This window comes from Neoarius graeffei, chromosome 3 (genome assembly GCF_027579695.1).
Source record: "Neoarius graeffei isolate fNeoGra1 chromosome 3, fNeoGra1.pri, whole genome shotgun sequence".
In the NCBI taxonomy this organism is placed as follows: Eukaryota; Metazoa; Chordata; class Actinopteri; order Siluriformes; family Ariidae; genus Neoarius; species Neoarius graeffei.
Window position 1 is genome coordinate 63767155 of NC_083571.1, and position 24791 is coordinate 63791945.

Here is a 24791-nt window from a genome sequence, read left to right on the forward strand (position 1 = left end):
TTTTAAAAATTCCTGTAAATGAGATGATACCTTGCACTTAAAAGCTTATTGTCTCAGAGTGCAAACGGAAGTCAGAAACTGGAGCACGGTCTGTACGAGCACTTCGACTGAGGTGCAGAGAGACAGTGAGCTTCAAGATTCTGAAGCTCATCACCAGTGCTTGAAGTGGAAAAAAAGAAGTGCAGGAACCCTGATTTTCTGACAATGCCATCCCGGTCATTCAAATAAGTTCAAATCAAGTTCAATTTTTTTAATTGAAAACTTCACAGTTTTTGTATTGACTTCATGCATTTTGCAAAACGTGGCTCATAAGGACAATGCTCTACTCTTTTCATCTGTTGTTGTGCTACAGTATTTGTCGTTTGAACAGATGTGTTTTCACAATGACTCTCTGAGATATTATTTTTGAACGAAGTGTCTTAGTTTGTAGACAGCTGGAGTAAAAACAAATCAGAACTAAGAACCACAACTATATTGTCAAGTTGTGTAAGATTTTCCCCAGTTTTGTGCCCCAACTTCAAAAGAGCTTTGGTCACACAAGGAACACTCAGTTTTTCCCCTTTTTTGTTTTTTATTGAAGTTCAAAGGTGATGAAGGGGTTGTTTAGGGCTTGATTAGGTTGATAACCTTAAGAACAACAGAAAAACATTGCATCATTTTAAGTTTAAACTAATAAAAACAAAGTCATCACAACATTACTTTAAAGGAACAGTCCACAGTACTTCCATAATGAAATATGCTCTTATCTGAATTGAGACGAGCTGCTCCGTACCTGTCCGAGCTTTGCGCGACCTCCCAGTCAGTCAGACGCAGTCAGACGCGCTGTCACTCCTGTTAGCAATGTAGCTAGGCTCAGTATGGCCAATGGTATTTTTTGGGGCTGTAGTTAGATGCGACCAAACTCTTCCGCGTTTTTCCTGTTTACATAGGTTTATATGACCAGTGATATGAAACAAAGTTCAGTTACACAAATTGAAACGTAGCGATTTTCTATGATATGGAAAGTCGGCACTATAATGACAGGCGTACTAACACCTTCTGCACGCTTCGGCAGCGCATTGATATCTGAGCTCCGTATCAATGCGCTGCCGAAGCGCGCAGAAGGTGTTAGTACGCCTGGCATTATAGTGCCGACTTTCCATATCATAGAAAATCGCTACGTTTCAATTTGTGTAACTGAACTTTGTTTCATATCACTGGTCATATAAACCTATGTAAACAGAAAAAACGCGGAAGAGTTTGGTCGCATCTAACTACAGCCCCAAAAAATACCGTTGGCCATACTGAGCCTAGCTACATTGCTAACAGGAGTGACAGCGCGTCTGATTGCGTCTGACTGACTGGGAGGTCGCGCAAAGCTCGGAGAGGTACGGAGCAGCTCGTCTCAATTCAGATAAGAACATATTTCATTATGGAAATACGGTGGACTGTTCCTTTAAGTTTCAAAAATAAAAAAATGAGTAATTAGTGCACGTATTGCACTAAAAGAAAAGCAAAAGAAGGTTTAACACCTTTAAGTTTACTAATCACATACATAAACACCTTTAAGTTTAACTAAGTTCACTAATCACATATCATGTAGGCCTAAGTAGGCCTATGTAGGGTGACATCAGCTCGCATGTCAGATAGAGGGTGTCCGTGTTTTGCTATTTTGTACGCGGTTCTAAACACACGACAAGTGGTCTCGGTCTTGGATTTATGCATAGTCGCAACATGCTTTGTTATTTCATCTCGGTCTGCCAGTTTGGACATTTCCTCTGCTTTCTTATGGGCCTTGGAATCCCTGTGTTCTTTAATTTTTTTACGGATTGATCTTTGCTTTTTAGCTTTATCCATGCCAGATGGGCTGATCAGGCAATCTCTCCACTCGGTTGATAATTTAACCCCTTGCTCAGTCACACATGAGATGGAGGATATTTTTCCACATGTACGGCCGCCTAGTCTTTCCCCCTTCAGAATCAACCACGGGTATTCTTTTTTGAAGTAATCTGCTTGATCATTTGTCCAGCAGTCTGGTTTATCACTGCAAGTAATCCCTGCTGGTTCATCATCACCATCATTGGCCGAGTTAGCGACATCAGGCCTCGGATTTACTTCAGGTAAAGCACCTTCAGACTCACCCCCAACACTTACCCCCCCAGCACTTGAGCAGGCTGCAGAGTTCTCACACTCATCTTTTTGCGAGTCTGGGCTGTCATCTCGCTTTCTTTTTGATCTATTCAACCACGCTAGCATGATCGGTCCTCACAATCGCCATACAACAGGGGACCAAACTACATTGACCGTTAATACCCTTTTTGCCCTCGTCGTTATAAAAATGCGCTGCACGCTATAAGTGCAGGAATGCATGGTGAAAATAAAGAAGTGCAGGAACGCAGTTCCGGTGCGTTCCGGCCCACTTCAAGCCCTGCTCATCGCCAGGGGAAGAAGAGAAAAAAAAAAAGTGTCCAATCATGAGAAAGAAGAGCATCAGAGGCAGGCTGATGAGACAGAACATTAGTTAATACTTCAATGGAGTGCAATCTGGAGATCAAGAAGAGTTCTGCTTGTGGAGAAATGAGGTTCATGCAGCACTGAGAGAGAGAGAGAGAGAGCGATACCTTGTTGTAAATTATGCAACCTCAAAACACACCCACTGCAGAATAGTAAATAAAAAATGACCTGTGTAAAATATTGATGCGATACCTTCCGAGCCGTGATCAGACTATAACGCCACACACAAGTGGGAAAAACAAAGGGGGGGGGGGGGGGGGGGACCACACACACACATTTGCTTTCACTTTGTGAACAAATTTTTCAGAATTCAGCAAATAATTCTAAGTGAGGGAGTAAATAAATAAAAATTAAAAAAAACACTAAGTAAGTGATAGCAGGAACAAACTTCTCACAAACAATACAGGACTTTAACTGTAGCTGCAAATACTGTAGATTTTAAGTGTAAAAACTTTTTTTTAAATAATAAAAAAAAACCTGCTAGTGTTGCTGTAGTGTAAGAGGAATAAAACACTTCACAACAAACTGTTATTGAATAATGATGATGATTATCATTAAATAATATTGGCTGGCTTTTTTCGTGGTATATGAGATACAGTGATGCTTGAAAGTTTGTGAACCCTTTAGAATCTTCTATATTTCTGTATAAATATGACCTGAAACATCATCAGATTTTCACACAAGTCCTAAATGTAGATAAAGAGAACCCAGTTAAACAAATGAGACTAAAATATTATACTTGCTCATTTATTTACTGAGGAAAATAATCCAATATTACAGATCTGTGAGTGGCAAAAGTATGTGAACCTCTAGGATTAGCAGTTAATTTGAAGTTGAAATTAGAGTCAGGTGTTTTCAATCAGTGGGATGACAATCAGGTGCGAGTGGGCACCCTGTTTTATTTAAAGAACAGGGATCTATCAAAGTCTGATCTTCACAACACATGTTTGTGGAAGTGCATCATGGCACAAACAAAGGAAATTTCTGAGGACCTCAGAAAAAGCGTTGTTGATGCTCATCAGGCTGGAAAAGGTTACAAAACCATCTCTAAAGAGTTTGGACTCCACCAATCCACAGTCAGACAGATTGAATACAAATGGAGGAAATTCAAGACCATTGTTACCCTCCCCAGGAGTGGTTGACCAACAAAGATCACTTCAAGAGCAAGGCGTGTAATAGTCAGCGAGGTCACAAAGGATCCCAGGGTAACTTCTAAGCAACTGAAGGCCTCTCTCACATTGGCTAATGTTAATGTTCATGAGTCCACCATCAGGAGAACACTGAACAACAATGGTGTGCATGGCAGGGTTGCAAGGAGAAAGCCACTGCTCTCCAAATAGAACATTGCTGCTCGTCTGCAGTTTGCTAAAGATCACATGGACAAGCCAGAAGGCTATTGGAAAAATGTTTTGTGGACGGATGAGACCAAAACAGAACTTTTTGGTTTAAATGAGAAATTTTACTATCATGGTTTGGGCCTGTTTTGCTGCATCTGGGCCAGGACGGCTTGCCATCATTGATGGAACAATTAATTCTGAATTATACCAGCAAATTCTAAAGGAAAATGTCAGGACATCTGTCCATGAATTGAATCTCAAGAGAAGTTGGGTCATGCAGCAAGACAACGACCCTAAGCACACAAGTCTTTCTACCAAAGAATGGTTAAAGAAGAATAAAGTTGATGTTTTGGAATGTCCAAATCAAAGTCCTGACCTTAATCCAATCGAAATACTGTGAAAGGACCTGAAGCGAGCAGTTCATGTGAGGAAACCCACCAACATCCCAGAGTTGAAGCTGTTCTGTACGGAGGAATGGGCTAAAATTCCTCCAAGCCAGTGTGCAGGACTGATCAACAGTTACCGGAAATGTTTAGTTGCAGTTATTGCTGCACAAGGGGGTCACACCAGATACTGAAAGCGAAGGTTCACATACTTTTGCCACTCACAGATATGTAATATTGGATCATTTTCCTCAAATAATAAATGACCAAGTATAATATTTTTTGTCTCATTTGTTTAACTGGGTTCTCTTTATCTACTTTTAGGACTTTTGTGAAAATCTAATGATGTTTTAGGTCATATTTATGCAGAAATATAGTAAATTCTAAAGGGTTCACAAACTTTCAAGCACCACTGTATAGTCCATTCAGCTAGCATGATATTGAATGAGTCAAAGACGAGTAGCTGAACAGAATATATCTGATATACCACAAAAATAGCCAACCAGTATTATTATTATTATACATACACATTCGACGGAACAAACCTGGCGGCCACGTTTGTTTATCAATTGTCACAGTCACTCACTCACGCAAAAGTTGTGTGTGTAACATGTACCTTATGGGATTTTCAACTCAGTGCGATAGTTTACTGTGGGTCTCATCTCATTTCATTATCTCTAGCCGCTTTATTCTGTCCTACAGGGTCGCAGGCAAGCCAGAGCCTATCCCAGCTGACTACGGGCGAAAGGCGGGGTACACCCTGGACAAGTCGCCAGGTCATCACAGGGCTGACACATACAACCATTCACACTCACATTCACACCTACGCTCAATTTAGAGTCACCAGTTAACCTAACCTGCATGTCTTTGGACTGTGGGGGAAACCGGAGCACCCGGAGGAAACCCACGCGGACACGGGGAGAACATGCAAACTCCGCACAGAAAGGCCCTCGCCGGCCATGGGGCTTGAACCCAGACCTTCTTGCTGTGAGGCGACAGCGCTAACCACTACACCACCGTGCTGCCCGTTTTCTGTGGGTGCTGCCACCAAACAAAGAAACACTTCTGCGCATGTGCGAAAGCAAACTATCACACTGAATATTCACATTGGCTCTGGCGTGTGACATCATGTTGTCTTGACAACCATGCAATATCGCAAACCATATTTAACACTCATTCTCCATTGGGTCGAGTGACGTAATACACGTAGGGTAAGTGAGATGGGAACAATATTGCATACTGCTGCAAGGGAATAGAACACGTGTTTTTATTCCATTGAAAAAAAGTTTCCTGGGGGCGTCGTGGCTCAGGTGGTTAAGGCGCCATGCCATGAATGCGGGCGACCTGGGTTCGATTCCGGCCCGAGGTCATTTCCCGATCCCTTCCCGTTTCTCTCTCTCTCCCGCTCATTTCCTGTCTCTACACTGTCCTATCTAATAAAGGTGCAAAAAGCCCAAAAAAATATCTTAAAAAAAAAAAAAAAAAAAAGTTTCCTGTATGTCGAATCATGTTGATTATTTTCCTAGAACAGAATGTCACCGAGTGTTTTATTCCTGAGTCTCGGGTCTATCGGATTAGACAGGTATGAGATCAGACATTTTCTGGTGCAGTAAACTGATACAAACACAGACAGAGAGAGAGAGAGAGAGATGAAGAATGAACTCTTATCTTAGAATTTAAAAAGAATGAAAGTTCCTCTTCCTGTTGGTGGAAATGTGAGGACAGAGCACTGAAGGAAAATGTCAGGAAAATGAGATCAGAGCTGAACACCTGCTCAGGTGAGCTGAAAGGAACAAAAACTACTTCGACATTTTACATTTCTGAATTAAAACTATATAAAAATAATTAAACACTGAAACGAAGAGCTTCATGATGAATGCAGCTTAGCTTTTTGGTTTGTTGTTTGTTTTTAGCCAGAAACACAAAACCTCAGAGCGACGACGCGAGCAGATCAAACAGCTCCATGACTCACCTGTGCTCAGGTAATAAACACACAAATAACACACTCCTGGCTTCACTCGACGTGCTGCGGGGCAATAAACCCCTCTCCTGCTGCTGCGGGGCGGGCAGTAAACCCCTCTCCTGCTCCTGCGGGGTGGGCAGTAAACCCCTCTCCTGCTCCTGCGGGGCGGGCAGTAAACCCCTCTCCTGTTGGTGAGCTGAAGCCCCGCCCACTCCTTCCGGCTCATTGGACGCGCTGGCAAGGTAACGCACAGCCGAGGCCCCGCCCCCGTATGGAAATCAGTCGCCATGTAAGCCACGCCCCCAGGAACAGAACAGTTCAGAATTATGATTTAAAGGTCATTTGAGAAATAGAGAGTCAAAGATATTTGTGATATATATATATATATATATATATACATCAATCAATTAATAAATTATTAATTAGCAACTACTAATAACTATATTAACAAAACAAAAAACTTCATGAAGAAACAAAGATGTACATGACCTTACACTTTAATGAATTCGTTTACATTTCTTTCTCATTTCATCTCATTATCTCTAGCCGCTTTATCCTTCTACAGGGTCGCAGGCAAGCTGGAGCCCATCCCAGCTGACTACGGGTGAAAGGCGGGGTACACCCTGGACAAGTCGCCAGGTCATCACAGGGCTGACACATAGACACAGACAACCATTCACACTCACATTCACACCTACGGTCAATTTAGAGTCACCAGTTAACCTAACCTGCATGTCTTTGGACTGTGGGGGAAACCGGAGCACCCGGAGGAAACCCACGCGGACACGGGGAGAACATGCAAACTCCACACAGAAAGGCCCTTGCCGGCCACGGGGCTTGAACCCGGACCTTCTTGCTGTGAGGCGACAGCGCTAACCGCTACACCACCGTGCCGCCCCGATATGACATATAAATAGAATAAATAATTGACAAAGAAACAATGAATAAACATAAGAGATGTACTTTTTCCTTATCCTTTAATAAATTTGTTTACATTTTATCCATTCATTTCTTTCTTTCTGTATTTGTTTATTTTTTGTTTGTTTGTTGATATATGACATAAATGCATTCATTAAGTAATAAAGAAACAATGAAGAAACCTAAAAGATATGTCTTACTTTGCTCTTTAGTACATTTGTTTGTTTGTTTGTGATAAATAGAACGACTGATTAAAAACACTAATAGACTTCAGTAAAGAAACCAAAAAGATTTACCTGACCACACCCTCGAATACATTTGTTGACATTATTGTTGTTTATTTATTTGTTTGCGATATGACTTATAAATAGAATAAATAACTGACAAAGAAACAATGAATAAACATAATAGATGTACTTTTTTCCTTATCCTTTAATAAATTTGTTTACATTTTATTAATTCATTCATTTCTTTCTTTCTTTCTTTCTTTCTTTTTCTTTCTGTATTTGTTTATTTTTTGTTTGTTTGTTGATATATGACATAAGTAATAAAGAAACAATGAAGAAACCTAAAAGATATGTCTTACTTTGCTCTTTAGTACATTTGTTTGTTTGTGATAAATAGAACGACTGATGAAAAACACTAATAGGCTTCAATAATGAAACTGAAAAGATTTACCTGACCACACCCTCGAATAAATTTGTAATATGACATATAAATAGAATAAATAATTAACAAAGAAACAATGAACAAACATAAGAGATGTACTTTTCCTTATCCTTTAATAAATTTGTTTACATTTCCTTAATTTATTTATTTACATTACATCACGTGGCATTTAGCAGACGCTCTTATCCAGAGCGACGTACAACGACTGCAGAAGCCAGGTACATGAAGTACTGAACTTTAGGACAAGAAAGTTCTAGTGCCAACTGAACAAGTGACAGCCATACCTAGTGTAATATGCTGTTGAAACACTAACACTCAAACATTTAGTTACTTCTTGTTTTATTTGCTGATATGTGATATATAAATAGCTGAAGTGATTACAATAAGTAAGAAACAATGAAAAAAAACCCAAAAGATATTCATTACCTTGGCTTTTAATACATTTATTCAATGTATTTGTTTGTTTGTTAATATATGATATATAAATAGAATCAATAACATCCTTATAGTAACAAACTAAATGGTGTTTTATGAATAAACCTAAAATAAATTATATAATAAACTGAAAAATTAATTTTTTAGGGCTGCACGGTGGTGTAGTGCAGCCTCACAGCAAGAAGGTTCTGGGTTCGAGCCCAGCGGCCAGTGAGGGCCTTTCTGTGTGGAGTTTGCATGTTCTCCCCGTGTCTGTGTGGGTTTCCTCCGGGTGCTCCGGTTTCCCCCACAGTCCAAAAGACATGCAGGTTAGGATAATATGGGACGGCCTTGGGCTGAGGTGCCCTTGAGCGAGGCACCTAACTCCCAACTGCTCCCTGGGCGCTGTTAGCATGGCTGCCCACTGCTCTGGGTATGTGTGTGTGCTCATTGTGCATGTGTGTGTTCACTGCTTCAGATGGGTTAAATGTAGAGAGGAAGCGTGTGATGAATAAAGTTGTGCCTTCTTCTTTCTTTTATTTTATTTCTTTATTATTATTTTAAATTACAAAAAAATTCCACATTAGCAAAATAATATCATTAAATGCATATTATTTTACATAGCCTCTCCAACATTGCATGGAGGTTGGGGACAGTGCCTCTGGATGGCAGACTGGGGTGGTGGTCCCCCTTTTTAAAAAGGGGGACCGGTGAGTGTGTTCCAACTATAGGGGGATCACGCTTCTCAGCCTCCCTGGGAAAGCTTGTGCTGGGTTGCTGGAGAGGAGAGTCCGGTCAATAGTCAAACCTCGGATTCAGGAGGAACAATGCAGTTTTCGTCCTGGTCGTGGAACACTGGACTAGCTCTTTACCGTTGCAAGGGTACTGGAGGGTGCATGGGAGTTTGCCCAATCGGTCTACATGTGTTTTGTGGACCTGGAGAAGGCTTACAACCGTGTCCCTCGTGGTGCCCTGTGGGGGGGTGCTTCGGGAGTATGGCGTTCAGGGCCCACTACTGCAGGCCATTCGGTCCCTGTATGACCGGAGCAGGAGTTTGGTTCGCATTGCCGGCAGTAAGTCAGACTCGTTCCCAGTGCATTTTGGACTCCGCCAAGGCTGTCCTTTGTCATCAGTTCTGTTCATAATTTTTATGGACAGAATTTCTAGGCGCAGTCAAGGGGCGGAGGGTGTGTGGTTGGTGGCATCAGGATCACGTCTCTGCTTTTTGCGGATGATGTGGTCCTGTTGGCTTCATCAATCTGTGACTTACAGCATGTGCTGGGACGGTTTGCAGCCAAGTGCGAAGCGGCTGGGATGAGGATCAGCACCTCCAAGTCCATGGTCATGGCGCTCAGCCAGAAACGGGTGGCGTACCTACTCCAGGTCAGAGGGGAGTTGCTACCTAAAGTGGAGGAGTTTAAGTATCTCAGGGTTTTGTTCACGAGTGAGAGTAAGGGGGAACGGGAGTTGGACAGACGGATCGGGGCAGCGTCAGCAGTGATGCAGATGCTAAACCGGTCTGTTGTGGTAAAGAGAGAGCTGAGCCAAAAGGCAAAGCTCTCAATTTACTGGTCCATCTATGTTCCCACTCTCACCTATGGTCACGAGCTATGGGTAGTGACCGAAAGAATGAGATCACGGATACAAGCGGTAGAAATGAGTTTTCTCCGCAGGGTGGCTGGGCTCTCCCTTAGAGACAGGGTGAGAAGCTTGGTCATTCAGGAGAGACTCGGAGTAGAACCGCTACTCCTCCACATCGGAAGGAGTCAGTTGAGGTGGTTTGGGCACCTTGTTAGGATACCCCCTGGACGCCTCCCAAGGGAGGTTTTCTGGGCATGCCCCACCGGGAGGAGACCCCAGGGCAGACCCAGGACACGCTGGAGAGATTACATCTCTCGGCTGGCCTGGGAACGCCTCAGTATTCCCTCGGAAGAGCTGGTGGAGGTGGCCAGGGAGAGGGAAGTCTGGGCTGCTCTGCTTAGGCTGCTATCCCCACGACCCGGATTCGGATAAGCGGTAGAAGATGGATGGATGGATGGATGGATGGACATATTATTTTGGATGTATACACAGACTCTCATCTCATCTCATTATCTCTAGCCGCTTTATCCTTCTACAGGGTCGCAGGCAAGCTGGAGCCTATCCCAGCTGACTACGGGCGAAAGGCGGGGTACACCCTGGACAAGTCGCCAGGTCATCACAGGGCTGACACATAGACACAGACAACCATTCACACTCACATTCACACCTACGCTCAATTTAGAGTCACCAGTTAACCTAACCTGCATGTCTTTGGACTGTGGGGGAAACCGGAGCACCCGGAGGAAACCCACGCGGACACGGGGAGAACATGCAAACTCCACACAGAAAGGCCCTCGCCGGCCCCGGGGCTCGAACCCGGACCTTCTTGCTGTGAGGTGACAGCGCTAACCACTACACCACCGTGCCGCCCTACACAGACTCATATACTTTATATTAGAGCATATGTATGTTGTATATATAAATAAATAAACAAAGTAAAATCATTTTTTTCATATAATTATGTCAATTGTTTAATTTGTTGATTTTATTAATTTACTTTTTTCTTTTTCTTATTCTTTTTTCTTTGTCAAGGATAAAATGCCTTCAGCTGGGCCAAAGAACGCTTTGTTTGTTGTAGTTTGGTGATAGTGTGTGTAACTGCGCCATCTGTTGTATAAGGATGATTACTGCAATGGAGAGAACAGTACAGGACAGCAGTGTTCCCTTTAAAAACCTTTACTGAAATCATTTTCATTGAAGTGTGTGTGTGTGTGTGTGTGTGTGTGTGTGTGTGTGTGTGTGTGTGTGTGTGTGTGTGTGTGTTAATAGGCAGTATTTGTGAAAGTATAGAATTTACAGTGAAAGCAGTGTGGGGAAATAAGGAATTTTAAGCAGACTGTCACAGCACAGACGAGTCTGAAACGTTGTCTGTCCATCCAAATTTCAGCTTGTCCAAATGTATCCGGGGGTCCGGGGCCTGCCTTAGGGCCCCGGAAGCTGAAGGGCTTTAGATGCCTGGAGATGGCTTCTCAGCTGTTTCCAGGCAACATTTTTATGATCTTCAAAGGCTAAATTACACTAGACATTAGTTGCTAATTTCACTACAAATTCAATATAATTTACAAGAAAATGTCAGAAGATTCAAGAAAAATATGCTTAAAGTTCTACCCAAGAAAACAGCAGCACACACAGGCCAATTCTCATCTCATTATCTGTAGCTGCTTTATTCTGTTCTACAGGGTCGCAGGCAAGCTGGAACATATCCCAGCTGACTACGGGCGAAAGACGGGTTACACCCTGGACAAGTCGCCAGGTCATCACAGGGCTGACACATAGACACAGACAACCATTCACACTCTCACTCGCACCTACGGTCAATTTAGAGTCACCAGTTAACCTAACCTGCATGTCTTTGGACTGTGGGGGAAACCGGAGCACCCGGAGGAAACCCACGCGGACACGGGGAGAACATGCAAACTCCACACAGAAAGGCCCTCGTCGGCCACGGGGCTCGAACCCAGACCTTCTTGCTGTGAGGCGACAGCGCTAACCACTACACCACCGTGCTGCCCCAGGCCAGTTCTGTGTCTAGAAAAAAATACAGGGGGTAAGAATGTTCCAGTTGGTTCCAACTGACTGGTACTCATATATAATAAGTCTATAAGAAATTTAGTAATTAACAACACGACTATTCTTACATAATAGAGTTAAACTTTTGAGGACGAGATTCCAAGTAACTTTGTAACAAAATTACTTTTAAAATGATTCAAAACTAGACACGGTAATATCATTTGGCATTCAGACTAAAATCTGCTGGACTAGAACTTAGAAAATAGAAGAAAACGCCACAAAAGAGAAATCAATCGAAACTGAAAGAGTGAAAGTGATTATCATGCCTTTACCATGTGAATAGTCTTTTATGAATGTGTAAGTGGGCGCTCAGCGCTCCGACTCAGGTGTGACTGAGGAAGGTGACAAGTTTTATGTTTCATTTAATTTAGGTAATTTAAAAAATATTATTTGTCAGTGGCCACATAGGAAAGTGTAAAGTATAAAGTTTCTGTCAATATGTTTATCATGCTTATATGATAAAAACTCGTGAAGATATTTATTTAAATACATGACCTACTCATTCTAAACCTGCCGAGCTTCACTGGAGAAGCTCTCGACCCCAGAGGGTTAAAATACGATGGAAAAAATACTTTGTCAGGGTCCAAAACCTGTAGTAGTCTATTTTCTTTTAACGTTAGTGGTAAACCTACCCAGCTGATAACAGCATGGTGTGGTGTCAGGCCAGAATGCACTCCCACTCAATGATGAGAGGCGACTTGTCAATCATTGAGAACATCTGCGATCGGCCAATCACAAGCAGTGTTATGACATAATGTATTCGCCCAGTGTAACATTTGGAAGCAAATTAGAAGTAGATTAGACCCATATCTTTACAATTTTTCATGGGCCATCCAGTCCGATGCTCCTGAAATACAGATGGACAAATGTGGAAATTACCAGTCAATGTCCCCCAGTACAGCCTTATTTCCCACACTGGAAAGGAAGGGAAGAGTGAAGTTACCAGTTGAGCATCATCACGTAACCCACATGTCTCATTTACACCATTTGTAAATAAAGTGTCTCCTGTAATAATAGAAAAAGTCACGATGAACTAAACTAATTCTAGCGGACCTACTAGAGCGGCGGCTATAATTATCGACAGTCCATAATTATTAACACCTTTTCAGATTTACCAATAAAAAATCTTACAAAGGTGAGTTTCAGTTACAACAGTTATTATTGGTTAATTAATCAACCAGTAGACCCGCCTCACCCTTTGATCTTGTCGTCTGATGACACAGCTCTTTACCTGAGATGGAATTTTTTTAGCGCAATCAGCAATTTGAGGAAAACCCGGATGTTATCATTGCAGGTAGGCATGGTGGAAAGATCATGGACATGTTTTTACTTATCAAATTCACCGATATTTCATGATATTCTTGTCAAAACCTACTTTGTTTCTTACTCTTTCATTCGACAGCCGCCATTTTGTATCTAAACGCACATTTGAGAAGTCACATGAGGTGTCGATAATAGTGATCACTTTCACCAGCGTCCACCATTATCGACGCCCTGTGGAATTAAGTGACATTTACAAATGTTGTGGATCGATCTTTGTGTAACATTGTTGAAGTTGATGAAGTACTTTAAAAAAATAAAAGTGCTGTGATATATATATATATATATATATATATATATATATATATATATTCTGATTCAGGGCGGCATGGTGGTGTAGTGGTTAGCGCTGTCGCCTCACAGCAAGAAGGTCCGGGTTCGAGCCCCGGGGCCGGCGAGGGCCTTTCTGTGCGGAGTTTGCATGTTCTCCCCGTGTCCGTGTGGGTTTCCTCCGGGTGCTCCGGTTTCCCCCACAGTCCAAAGACATGCAGGTTAGGTTAACTGGTGACTCTAAATTGAGCGTAGGTGTGAATGTGAGTGTGAATGGTTGTCTGTGTCTATGTGTCAGCCCTGTGATGACCTGGCGACTTGTCCAGGGTGTACCCCGCCTTTCGCCCGTAGTCAGCTGGGATAGGCTCCAGCTTGCCTGCGACCCTGTAGAACAGGATAAAGCGGCTACAGATAATGAGATGAGATGAGATATTCTGATTCATAACAGAATGGAATGTTTATAGAGTATTTGGAATCCGATTGCAATAAATAGAATTAGACCAGAATTAAATTCCTAGTATATAAAAAAATTACATGCTTGAAATATTCAGATTTTTCTGTTCATTCAGAAAATATATATATTTTTGCAGTTTGTTGTAAATATCGACCACATATTACAATATCAGTAGATATTTTATATTTTTAGATGTAAAAATATAAAGTTTTGGTTCGAGGAATGACATGCAACCTTTGACCTGGATTTTCATGTGGTTACAATGTCAATTGCCTGTTGACATTTATTGGTAAAATACAAAACTCGAAATTAATACATACAACAACGAAGGATTAACAAAATGTGATCTATGAAAATACTTAGAAAGTGGGTACAAAGTGGAACAAAAAGATTTTCTGACAGGTTAAATATTATCACTTTATTTGTTTAGAAACATTAGAATTACTTCCTCATTTACGTAAGCACCGACATCATATATTTATATAAAATATATTTTGTACTAAATCATGTAAAACAAATAAAAAAAAACTATGTTTTGTTAACTTAATACCACATACCAATGATTTTTTAAAAAAATAACTAATCATCTGGGTGTCGATAATTGTGTAACGGTGTCGATAACTGTGGACAAAGGTGTCAATACTTGTGAAACAGTGTCACGTGATCACAGCTACACCACTCCAGTGAGTCTCAAACCACATCATTGAGTTCTTTCAGATGTTCACAACTCGACTAAGCTGTGTGTGATAAGTGTGTGATGATTTACTCCGTCCATTTCCAGAAAAGATGGAATATTTTCCAAAATGCAGTAAAAACAAAAATCTGATTTGCTAATTCATGTGAACCTTTATTTAACTGGCAAAAGTACAAAGAAAAGATTTTCAGTAGTTTTACTGACCGACTTAATTGTATTTTATAAATATAAATGAAGTTAGAATTTGATTCCTGCAACACAATTTAAAAAAAAAAGTTGGGACGGAGGCAAAATAAGACCGAAAAGTTTATAGGATATTCAAGTAACACCATTTTGGAAGATTCCACAATCAGCAGGTTAATTGGTAACATGATTGAAATTATCACGTGATGCGTGACGTCATGCACAACGGGTCTATAAAAGGAGCACCAAAGGCTCAGTCTTTGCAAGCAAGGATGGGTCATGGCTTACCTCCTAGTGCAAAAAAAAAAAAAAAAGAGCGAGAGAATTGTTCGTCAATATATCTCAATGCAAGATTTTAGGTCTTTCAAAATCTACAGTACATAATATTGTGAAAGGATTCAGGGAATTTGGAGACATCTTAGTGTGTAAAGAGCAGGGTCAGAAACCACTGTTGAATGTGCGTGAACTTTGAGCTCTCAGGTGGCACTGCCTGAAAAACCGTCATGCTAATGTGACAAATATAGCCATTTCTAGAAATGGGGTTTGGATACAAAGCTGTGAGTCTGCACAGAAACTCTAAACCCTTCAGCTATAAGAAACTTCTCTTTCCTGTTAACTACGATATTTTCAGTCACACTGTGTACTTTTATTTATTTGTTTCATAAATCCATCCATCCATCCATTATCTGTAGCCACTTTATTCTGTCCTACAGGGTCGCAGGCAAGCTGGAGCCTATCCCAGCTGACTACGGGCGAAAGGCGGGGTACACCCTGGACAAGTCGCCAGGTCATCACAGGGCTGACACATAGACACAGACAACCATTCACACTCACATTCACACCTACTGTCAATTTAGAGTCGCCAGTTAATCTAACCTGCATGTCTTTGGACTGTGGGGGAAACCGGAGCACCCGGAGGAAACCCACGCGGACACGGGGAGAACATGCAAACTCCGCACAGAAAGGCCCTCGCCGGTCATGGGGCTCGAACCCAGGACCTTCTTGCTATGAGGCGACAGTCCTAACCACTACACCACCATGCTGCCCCTGTTTCGTAAATCATTCTATTTAATGAATGATTCGAGGAGAGACCAGCACGCCTCACTGCACATCAACGGGACACAGGTGGAGAGGGTGAAAACATTGAAATTCCTCAGAACTCACATCAGTGAGGATCTCACCTGGACACACAACACACAGCAGACCATCAAGAAAGCTCAACAGAGACTCTTCTTCCTGAGGAAGCTGAGGAAATTTGGACTGTCCACCAAACTCCTCAGCAACTTCTACAGGTGCACAGTGGACAGCGTCCTGACAAATTCCATCACTGTGTGATATGGGAACTGCACAGCTCAGGACAGAAAGGCTCTCCAGCGTGGCATTAAAATGGCACAGTTCATCTGTGGAGCTGTCCTCCCCCCACTACAGGACATTTACAACACCTGGGTCACAAAAAGGGCACAGAGCATCATCAGGGACCAAACACACCCACAACACAGACTATTCACGCTCCTACCATCTGGCAGACGCTACAGGAGTGTGAAAGCAAGGACTACTAGACTGACAAACAGTTTTTACCCCCAGGCCATCAGGCCTTTGAACCAAGGATTATAATCACCATCTACCTCTATATTTCCATCAGGCTTTGAGCCACGGATTATATTAGCAATTTTGCACAAGACATTGCACAGTATATCTACCTCTATGTTTGCACATTGTTTGTTTGCCTCTTTTTTTTAATGTTATCTTCATTTTTCACTCTACCTTTATATTTTGCATTCCATATGCAGTTTATATTTTATATTTCATATTTTATATATATATTTCTTTTTATTTTGGTAAGCGTAGTTTGGTCGGGCAGTTGCAAAATAAGAATTTCATTACCCAATAATAAACCGCTGTGTCTGTTATTGTGTATATGACAAATAAACATCTTAAATCTAATAGAATATTTGGTATCTTGTCAGCGTTTAGAAATGTATATTGTTGAAAATTATTATTAAATGTAATTTATGAAAGGAATTTTGAAAGATATAACACAAACTGCTGAATTTGGTTGCAGTGGATACGAGTTAATACTGACATTTAGCTGAGTCTCACACACACACACACACACACACACACACACACACACACACACACAATCTTTCTCTCTCTCTCTCTCTCACACACACACACACACATACACGATCTTCTCTCTCTCTCTTTGTGTCCAGTAAACATGAATTTGTGTTTGTCTCTGGGTGTGTGTATTGTACCATACACACTCTCCATGCAAACACTTTCACACATGCACATTAAAAAAAAAAAAATTTGTCCTTTAATCACAGTTTATTCATTGATAAAATGTGAATATAATGGGTTTGTTTGTTGCTTGCTAGCTGCTCAGGAAAAAAAAAAAAACTTGAAAAAAGCAGGTGTGTGTTCACATCAAGGAGTGTTCACACCCACCCGGTATTATGAACGTGTCTCATGGACCTGTCATATACGTATTGTTTACTTATGTCAACACACAGCATGCCATTCACTTCAGGGGCTAAATGTAGGCTGCGAGGTGTGAGCTGTATTTCCTGATCAGCAGCATTCCAGCTGGTTAAAACAAGGCCACACACTGCAGCATGCTCACACTCTGGTTAGCCTCTGGAAGCCTCTGGTTTTTGGATTACACCTCAGGTAGGATCATCTTTGATTTGTGTTTTGGTAAAAGCAGCTAGAGATAATGAGATGAGATATCTCAATTTGAATATATAATGTTGTTTTTGTGCTCTATCTCATGTGCATTGACTTTCATTTAGCATTTACCAAAAGCTTCACTGCTCCAGAAGGGTGAAAGAAACCTACTGACAGGCGTATTCAGGAGACAGTCGTGCCTGAAAATGATCTCCTTACAACACCGTCAATCATCCTGTTTTGTGTCTGCATTTTATTTCGTCATTTTTATATTTTCCGCCTGAGTCATGTTGCCATGAAATAGTGGACTTCTATCTCACCTAAAATCTTTTCCGTGACCCAGTGTGACATCATTATCACACTACACCTTGATCTTGTTCAGCTTCGGTAAGTGAATTATCCTGGTTAAGGTTATGCTGGATCTAGAACCGATCCCAGCAATGCTGAGGCCTGAAACGGCCATCTCCCTTGAGAACACCTCTCTGATTGGGACGCCAGTCCATCACAGGACATCACACACACACACACACCTCAGGACAATTAAGTACTGGACATCCAATCCAACTATCAGCATGTTTTTGAGACTTGGGAGGAAACCAGAGAACCCTGAGGAAACCCATACTGACACAGGAACACTGTGAGAAAAGGGAAATAACATTTCTCCGGCTTTCAACTTTAGGATGGCAGAGTTGAAAGGGTGTCTATCATACTAGGGAAGGCTTACTGTCCTATGTAGAAGAATTATACCAAATTATTCCATGAAATTATTCCAAGATGGTCAGCTGCATAACATTCCAGCATGCAGCTACATTACATTAAAGGGCATATCACGGGTAAATTCAGGAGCAAGATCAATGTAATTCTCCTATTTTATATTAAACTTTGGTCAAATATCTGTAACATTCTGCATTCTCTGCAATTTTTTTTACCTTGCGCAATACCTGAAAAATTCAGTTGAAATCAAGCCATTTGAGGCGAATTGGTCCGCCTCTGAAAAAACTTGGCATTTGGATTTCCCGGGAAACATTGATTTTCGTGACGTCGCGTGTGGGACGCCGCCCTCTGAATCCTACGTCAGCGCTGGTTTGTTTATGAGAAAACGACCTGGTGGTTTTCTGCAAATTTCTTCAACGTTATCACGTAATTATTAAAATGGTTAACAGCTTGGGGGCATCGTGGCTCAGGTGGATAAGGTGCCATACCATAAAAAAACCGGGGACCCGGGTTCGATTCCGGCCCGAGGTCATTTCCCGATCCCTCCCCATCTCTCTCCCGCTCATTTCCTGTCTCTACACTGTCCTATCCAATAAAGGTGAAAAAAGCCCCCAAAAAATTATTTTAAAAAAATGGTTAACAGATGTATCGTAGGAGGGTGTAGCAACACCAGTCTTGATGAGATTAGTACTCATCGTTTCCCAAAAGACCGGACAATGAGAGAGAAATGGGAGCGCTTGGTCTACACAGGCTGTGCACTGAAACCGCGCAAGCTCATGCAGCCTGCTCGCGCTTCTGCAGGTGACGTCACGAATCTGGCTCCAGACTCCCTTGGGATTTTTCCAGAAGCGTTCTGTTATTTTATTTTTTTCTGCTGTAGACAGATGGCCTTGTGCAGAATTACCCTTCCGGATGAGTGTGTAAAGGAACATACTTTCATATAAAAAACCACGAAATTGGTCCAGAATATGCACTTTAACGTCCACAAAATATTTCAGAAAAAGAAAATGCACCTCGAATATTTTCTTGCTGTTGCCATGACGAATGAAAATGAATGACAATATTCCATTAATATTCCGTCCTTACTCCGATTAACATAAAACACCTTCGTGTTGGATTGTGTACGACTTACAGAGTTGACCATAAACAAGCAAGAAGTCGTGTGCTGCAAACTGCCATAAAAGCCCATATTCCGAGATGCAGATTGCAAATACACTGTATACGTGTCCAAAGAATGCTCCAAAAACCTGAATAATATCAATGTACCCCACATGTGGTGTGGTGCGAAAAACAAAAAACAAACACTGAGTGAGCGACAGTTCTGTGGGTGGAAATGCCAAAAACCTGAATAATATCAACATACCCCACGTCTTAATCAGAAAAAGCTAAATTCGGAATAAGATCAAATTCGGAATATCTTAACAGAATATCCTGTTTACATGTCACGTATCAAATTCAGAATAATACTGTATTGGAGTATTAGTGTGCTTGTAAACATACTGACTGTGAAGAAGTTTCTTGTTTATCGAATATTTATAGAGTCTTATTTTGGAATGAGTGTGTGTTTGATGATTCCAAGCACAAAGATTCCATTCATGGAGTGTGTGTGTGTGTGTGTGTGGAGAGTTGATCCTATCAGCTGTAAATCAGTAGTGAATGTGGCTTCCTGAATGAGCCAGCTCACTTTAAACACTGTGTGAGACTAGAATAAGATGGAGGAATGAATCTCCATCACAAATCTCACCCTCTGGTTTGATCCGGTTGGAAAATTATGATGTATTTGTCTTCTTTGTCCAGTGAATAAATCTGTCTCTTGTAATTTCAGTGTAGGGATTGGATCACCTGCATTGGAGTGTGCATTCATATTCTGTCTACGTTTACCAACACATTCCTGATAAACAGTCCTTTCTTGTGGTATTTCTGAAGAAGAATTTTACAAGAGATGAATGTTGTGACACAGACTCTCTCAAAATGGCGGCACCTTGCGACATCTGTGTTAGCAATCGACGCTAAGAGCCTTTACAGTACGATTTTAGTTGGACTGTACCTTTTTTCTTGATTTATCAAAAGATCTGAGGGAAATGTTGATATTCTCTGTGAGTTTGTCACATTTCTGCTGTTACTATGTTTTCAGATTGTCTGTAGTAAAAGATTTGATGAGTACGTGAGCCAGCTAAATTATTTCCCTGTTATATTCAACATACTGTACATCAATAACCAGCCATGTCCCACCAGATAAACACTAAATGCTGCTTTACATCACGTTACATCACATAGACAGTGAATAACGAAGAAAAAGAATCTTCATAATGCAATTTATAGCATTAGAAAGCACAATAAATGGTATTTCTACACCATGAGACCTGTTTGACATGTTCACCATTCTGACAGGTTTCTTTGGTATGTGGTGAAAACGAGGCATGTTGTTTTAGAGCTGAGAGCTGTGAGTCTTAAATTACATGTGATTCATCTCTTGTGAAACACTTCGGTGTGCTTGAACGTGACTTAGAGTTCAGAATCGTTAAAAAGGTCTCAGCAACAAAAAAATGCACAAAAGTTCCAGTATTTCTTCCTTTTCTCTTTTTTTTGCATGGAAAACAATGTCACCGTGGCGCGCACACATTTCTAATTTGCAACATCAGCAGCAAAATGCCTTTTTGATCATTACCTCAATTTGGCCTTCGATAAAACCCAACAGCCAACACACCTTCCAATCAGGGCTTTGAACCAGAATTTTTTTCCTATTGGTTCGTTCTGAACAGAAACAGAATTTTAACATTTCCGGTTTTGGGTTCCACCATTAAATAGACGTTCCCGAACCGGTTAGAACAAAAAAATTTCGTTCCCGGAACGGTTAATTACGTTCCCTGTCAGCTGTTTAACAAATGGCTATAAAATTATGTCTCTGTCTCATCCAGCTTAAGCCAAATGTAGGCTAATTCTATTACAACCTTCATTAAATAAGACAAGAAATAATTCAAAACAATTATTATTTCAAATGTTGGCGATTTGGATTCTCAGTATGTCTTCCCATCTACACAAACAGAAAAAGTGCCAAAAATGAAAGAGAATTCGTTTAGTGTGTTACCAAAGGCTAGTCAGGCCCTATGCATTGATAGGCTAACAGAGGTTAACGTCATTTAATGTTCGCGAGCCTCTCATTAATGTGGACAAATATATTGATATCGTGTTTGAAACTGACGTTTTTGAATAACGATAGACTGCAATATTTACCTCTTATTTAAGATGTGGAGACGTGATAGTAGTCCACCCTCCCGCTCTCTCCATTCAGTCAGCGAACGTCACACAGGAAGTGAACCCCAGCGGGTCATGGAAACTTGCGCAGGAGAAGAATTAATTTTTTATTTGTAGGCTACGGAAATTTTGAGGAACGAAATAAAAACCGGTATTAACCAGTTACCATTATTTTTAATAAGCATTTCTGTTCCGGAACATAAAAAATAATAAAGTTTCTGGTTTCGTTTCTGTTCCATGTGAAATAGAAAAAGCTCCTGGTTTTCGTTTTCGTTCCTTGAACCGGTTCAAAGCCCTGCTTCCAATACAGTGTTTTTTCTTTTGTTTTTATTCATGAAAAGTCACTTTTAAAGTAATGATGGATGTCGTTTCTCTTTACTTAGTTCAGCAGTTCTTGACATAATATGGATTAATACAGTTGCGTTGTACAGTAGGGCTGTTTACTGTATTTTTATTATTTACTATTTACTGTTTGATCTCAAAAGCATTAAGAAGGCAAGAAACTCGTCCACTAATTAACTAATTAACACTCCTGTTAATTGAAAAGCATTCCAGGTGACCACCTCATGAAGCTGGTTAAGAGAATGCCGATAGTGTACAAAGTGTCATCAAGGGAAATGCTGGATACGCTGAAGAATCTAAAGTATCAAACATGTTGTTTTTTGTTTACTACATAATTCCATACATGTTCCAGGTGTTATTTCATAGTTTTGATGTCTTCAGTATTGTTCTACAATGTAGAAAATACAAAAAACAGAAAAACCTATGAATGAGTAGGGGTGTACAAACTTTTAGCCAGTACTGTAAGTATGAGACACATTGGCATGTGGATATTAATACAATGAAATGTGGATATTAACACCACGAAATACACTCACCAGCCACTTTATTAGGAACACCCATACATCCACCTGCTGTTTGATGCGGTTCTCTAATCAGCCAATCCCTTGACAGCAGCACAATGCATCAAATCACGCAGATACAAATCAAGAGCTTCAGTTAATGTTCACTTCAAACATCAGAACGGGAAAAATTGCGATCTCAAAGCGTGACTTTCTTTCACTGGGGCATGGGTGTTGGTTTGAGCCAGATGGACTGGTTTGAGTATTTCAGAAACTGCTGATCTCCTGGGGTTTTCACACACAGCAGTCTCTAGAGTTTACACAGAATGGTGCGAAAAACAAAAAACAAACACTGAGTGAGCGACAGTTCTGTGGGTGGAAACAAACGCCTTGTTGATAAGAGAGCTCAGAGGAAAATGAGAAGAGGAAGAAGAAGCCTTTATTTGTCACATACACACTCAGGCACAGTGAAATTCATCCTCTGCATTTAACCCATCTGAAGCAGTGAACACACACACACACACACAAACCCAGAGCAGTGGGCAGCCATAATTACAGCGCCTGGGGAGCAGTTAAGGGTTACGTACCTTGCTCAAGGACACTTCAGCCCAAGGCCACCCCATGTAAACCTAACTGCATGTCTTTGAACTGTGGGGGAAACCGAAAATGGCCAGATTGGTTCGAGCTTTTTTCCCAGGAAGGATATAGTAACTCATATAATCACTCTTTACAACCGTGGTGAGCAGAAAAGCATCTCAGCATGCAACAGCAGAAGAACACATTGGGTTCCACTCCTGCAGCCAAGAACAGGGATCTTAGAATCAAGAACAAGTTCCTATTAAAGTGGCCGGTGAATGTAACATGTATGGAATTATGCCTTGAGAAGAAATATATGGGTCCGTCTCAGAAACTGGTCTCTCATTTGGGACATTATGGTCAAAAAATAAATTTTCTAATTTTACTTTTTTTTTTTTGCATTTACCTTACACTCAATGTTTCTTTTTTCATGTTTAATAAGAATAAAGGTAGCATCTTGCTTTATCTGGCCTCCACTGTGGAAAATTTTAACGATGTTCTGAAGTTCACTCGCATAACATGGAAACATGTATGCATTTAAAAACTCTCTTTAATAACCAAGGAATATCTTTTTCTGTACATATATTTCATCTCATCTCATCTCATTATCTCTAGCCGCTTTATCCTTCTACAGGGTCGCAGGCAAGCTGGAGCCTATCCCAGCTGACTACGGGCGAAAGGCGGGGTACACCCTGGACAAGTCGCCAGGTCATCACAGGGCTGACACATAGACACAGACAACCATTCACACTCACATTCACACCTACGGTCAATTTAGAGTCACCAGTTAACCTAACCTGCATGTCTTTGGACTGTGGGGGAAACCGGAGCACCCGGAGGAAACCCACACGGACACGGGGAGAACATGCAAACTCCGCACAGAAAGGCCCTCGCCGGCCATGGGGCTCGAACCCAGGACCTTCTTGCTGTGAGGCGACAGCGCTAACCACTACACCACCGTGCCGCCCTGTACATATATTTGTTTCTTTAAATGCATTTATTGGACAGAAAAACAAAAACATATTTGTTATCATTATTTTTAAATTTTACTCCTTAGTTTCGAATGTTCATCAGTTATCATACACTTTATTAAACTTTACTTTGCTGTGCCTGCAGGACGTCATGTAGATACACCCCTTATTTTGTACTAAATTATCAATTAGCATAATAGTAATACACAGACAAAAGTTTGAAACTGTCACATGATATCCCATTGATTTATTCAATTATTTGCTTTTTTCATCACTAGCATAACATGGAAACGTGTTTTTTTAACATTTCTTTTTACTGTGAAGATATCGTTACTTATATCACATCTGAACAAGTTGCAGATTTACACACAGCATTAAAATGTAATCATTCTCACAACTTAAAGTTAAATTATATTTTGATTGCAATTCAAATGCTTTTGTAAAATTGATTTACATATAAAATAACTACATCATGAAGAATTAAAGCCCCTCCTTCACAGATGAGTGAAAATATTGAATAAATTTCCTCTTTTTGATTTCTTGGGTTAAAAATGGCAAGTTATGATGACTGAATTGATTATTCACTTAAATATGAATAATATGATACATTTTGGGTATTTGATATGGCGAAATAGGACTGTTTGCAAAATGACAGTGAAATATAAGCAGTATCAGTGATATTGTTAAAAATGACCCTTTCAATAATGCTTACCGTCAAAACGATCCATTTTCTCATCCTGATCAATTACATACAAAGAACTACTGAGACATAGAATAAATATATGTGATTTTTCCTTGATATGAAATTTCAATCAATTTCGCCTATAATCTGTGAAAGAGGGGCTTTAAATACAAGGAGGCACAGACAGCCGACCACTTCCGTGTTATGAATGTAAGATAAAATCGTTAATGCCACAGTTGCTCACAATTAATATCAATTCTTCTCAGCTAACTGTGTGATTATTATCACTTCTGTGAGGAACTGAAACACTTAGCGACAAATTTCAAAAAATT

The 24791-nt window shown here is 40.8% G+C and overlaps 1 protein-coding gene and 1 long non-coding RNA gene across 3 annotated transcripts in view; one reads left to right on the forward strand and one right to left on the reverse strand.

Moving 5' to 3' along the window:
• fhip1aa (FHF complex subunit HOOK interacting protein 1Aa) overlaps nucleotides 1–6380 on the reverse strand; it is a 48894-nt gene extending 42514 nt beyond the window's left edge. For both annotated transcript variants that reach the window (XM_060917123.1, XM_060917121.1), the window contains exon 1: nucleotides 6186–6380. The gene's annotated coding sequence lies outside the window, so the exon portion shown is untranslated. The remainder of the gene's footprint in view (nucleotides 1–6185) is intronic.
• LOC132883456 (uncharacterized) lies at nucleotides 5864–6843 on the forward strand. Its single transcript, XR_009654328.1, has 3 exons — nucleotides 5864–5991; nucleotides 6127–6465; nucleotides 6723–6843. It is a non-coding gene; the product is annotated as an uncharacterized LOC132883456 (long non-coding RNA).
• Nucleotides 6844–24791: the final 17948 nt, after the last annotated feature.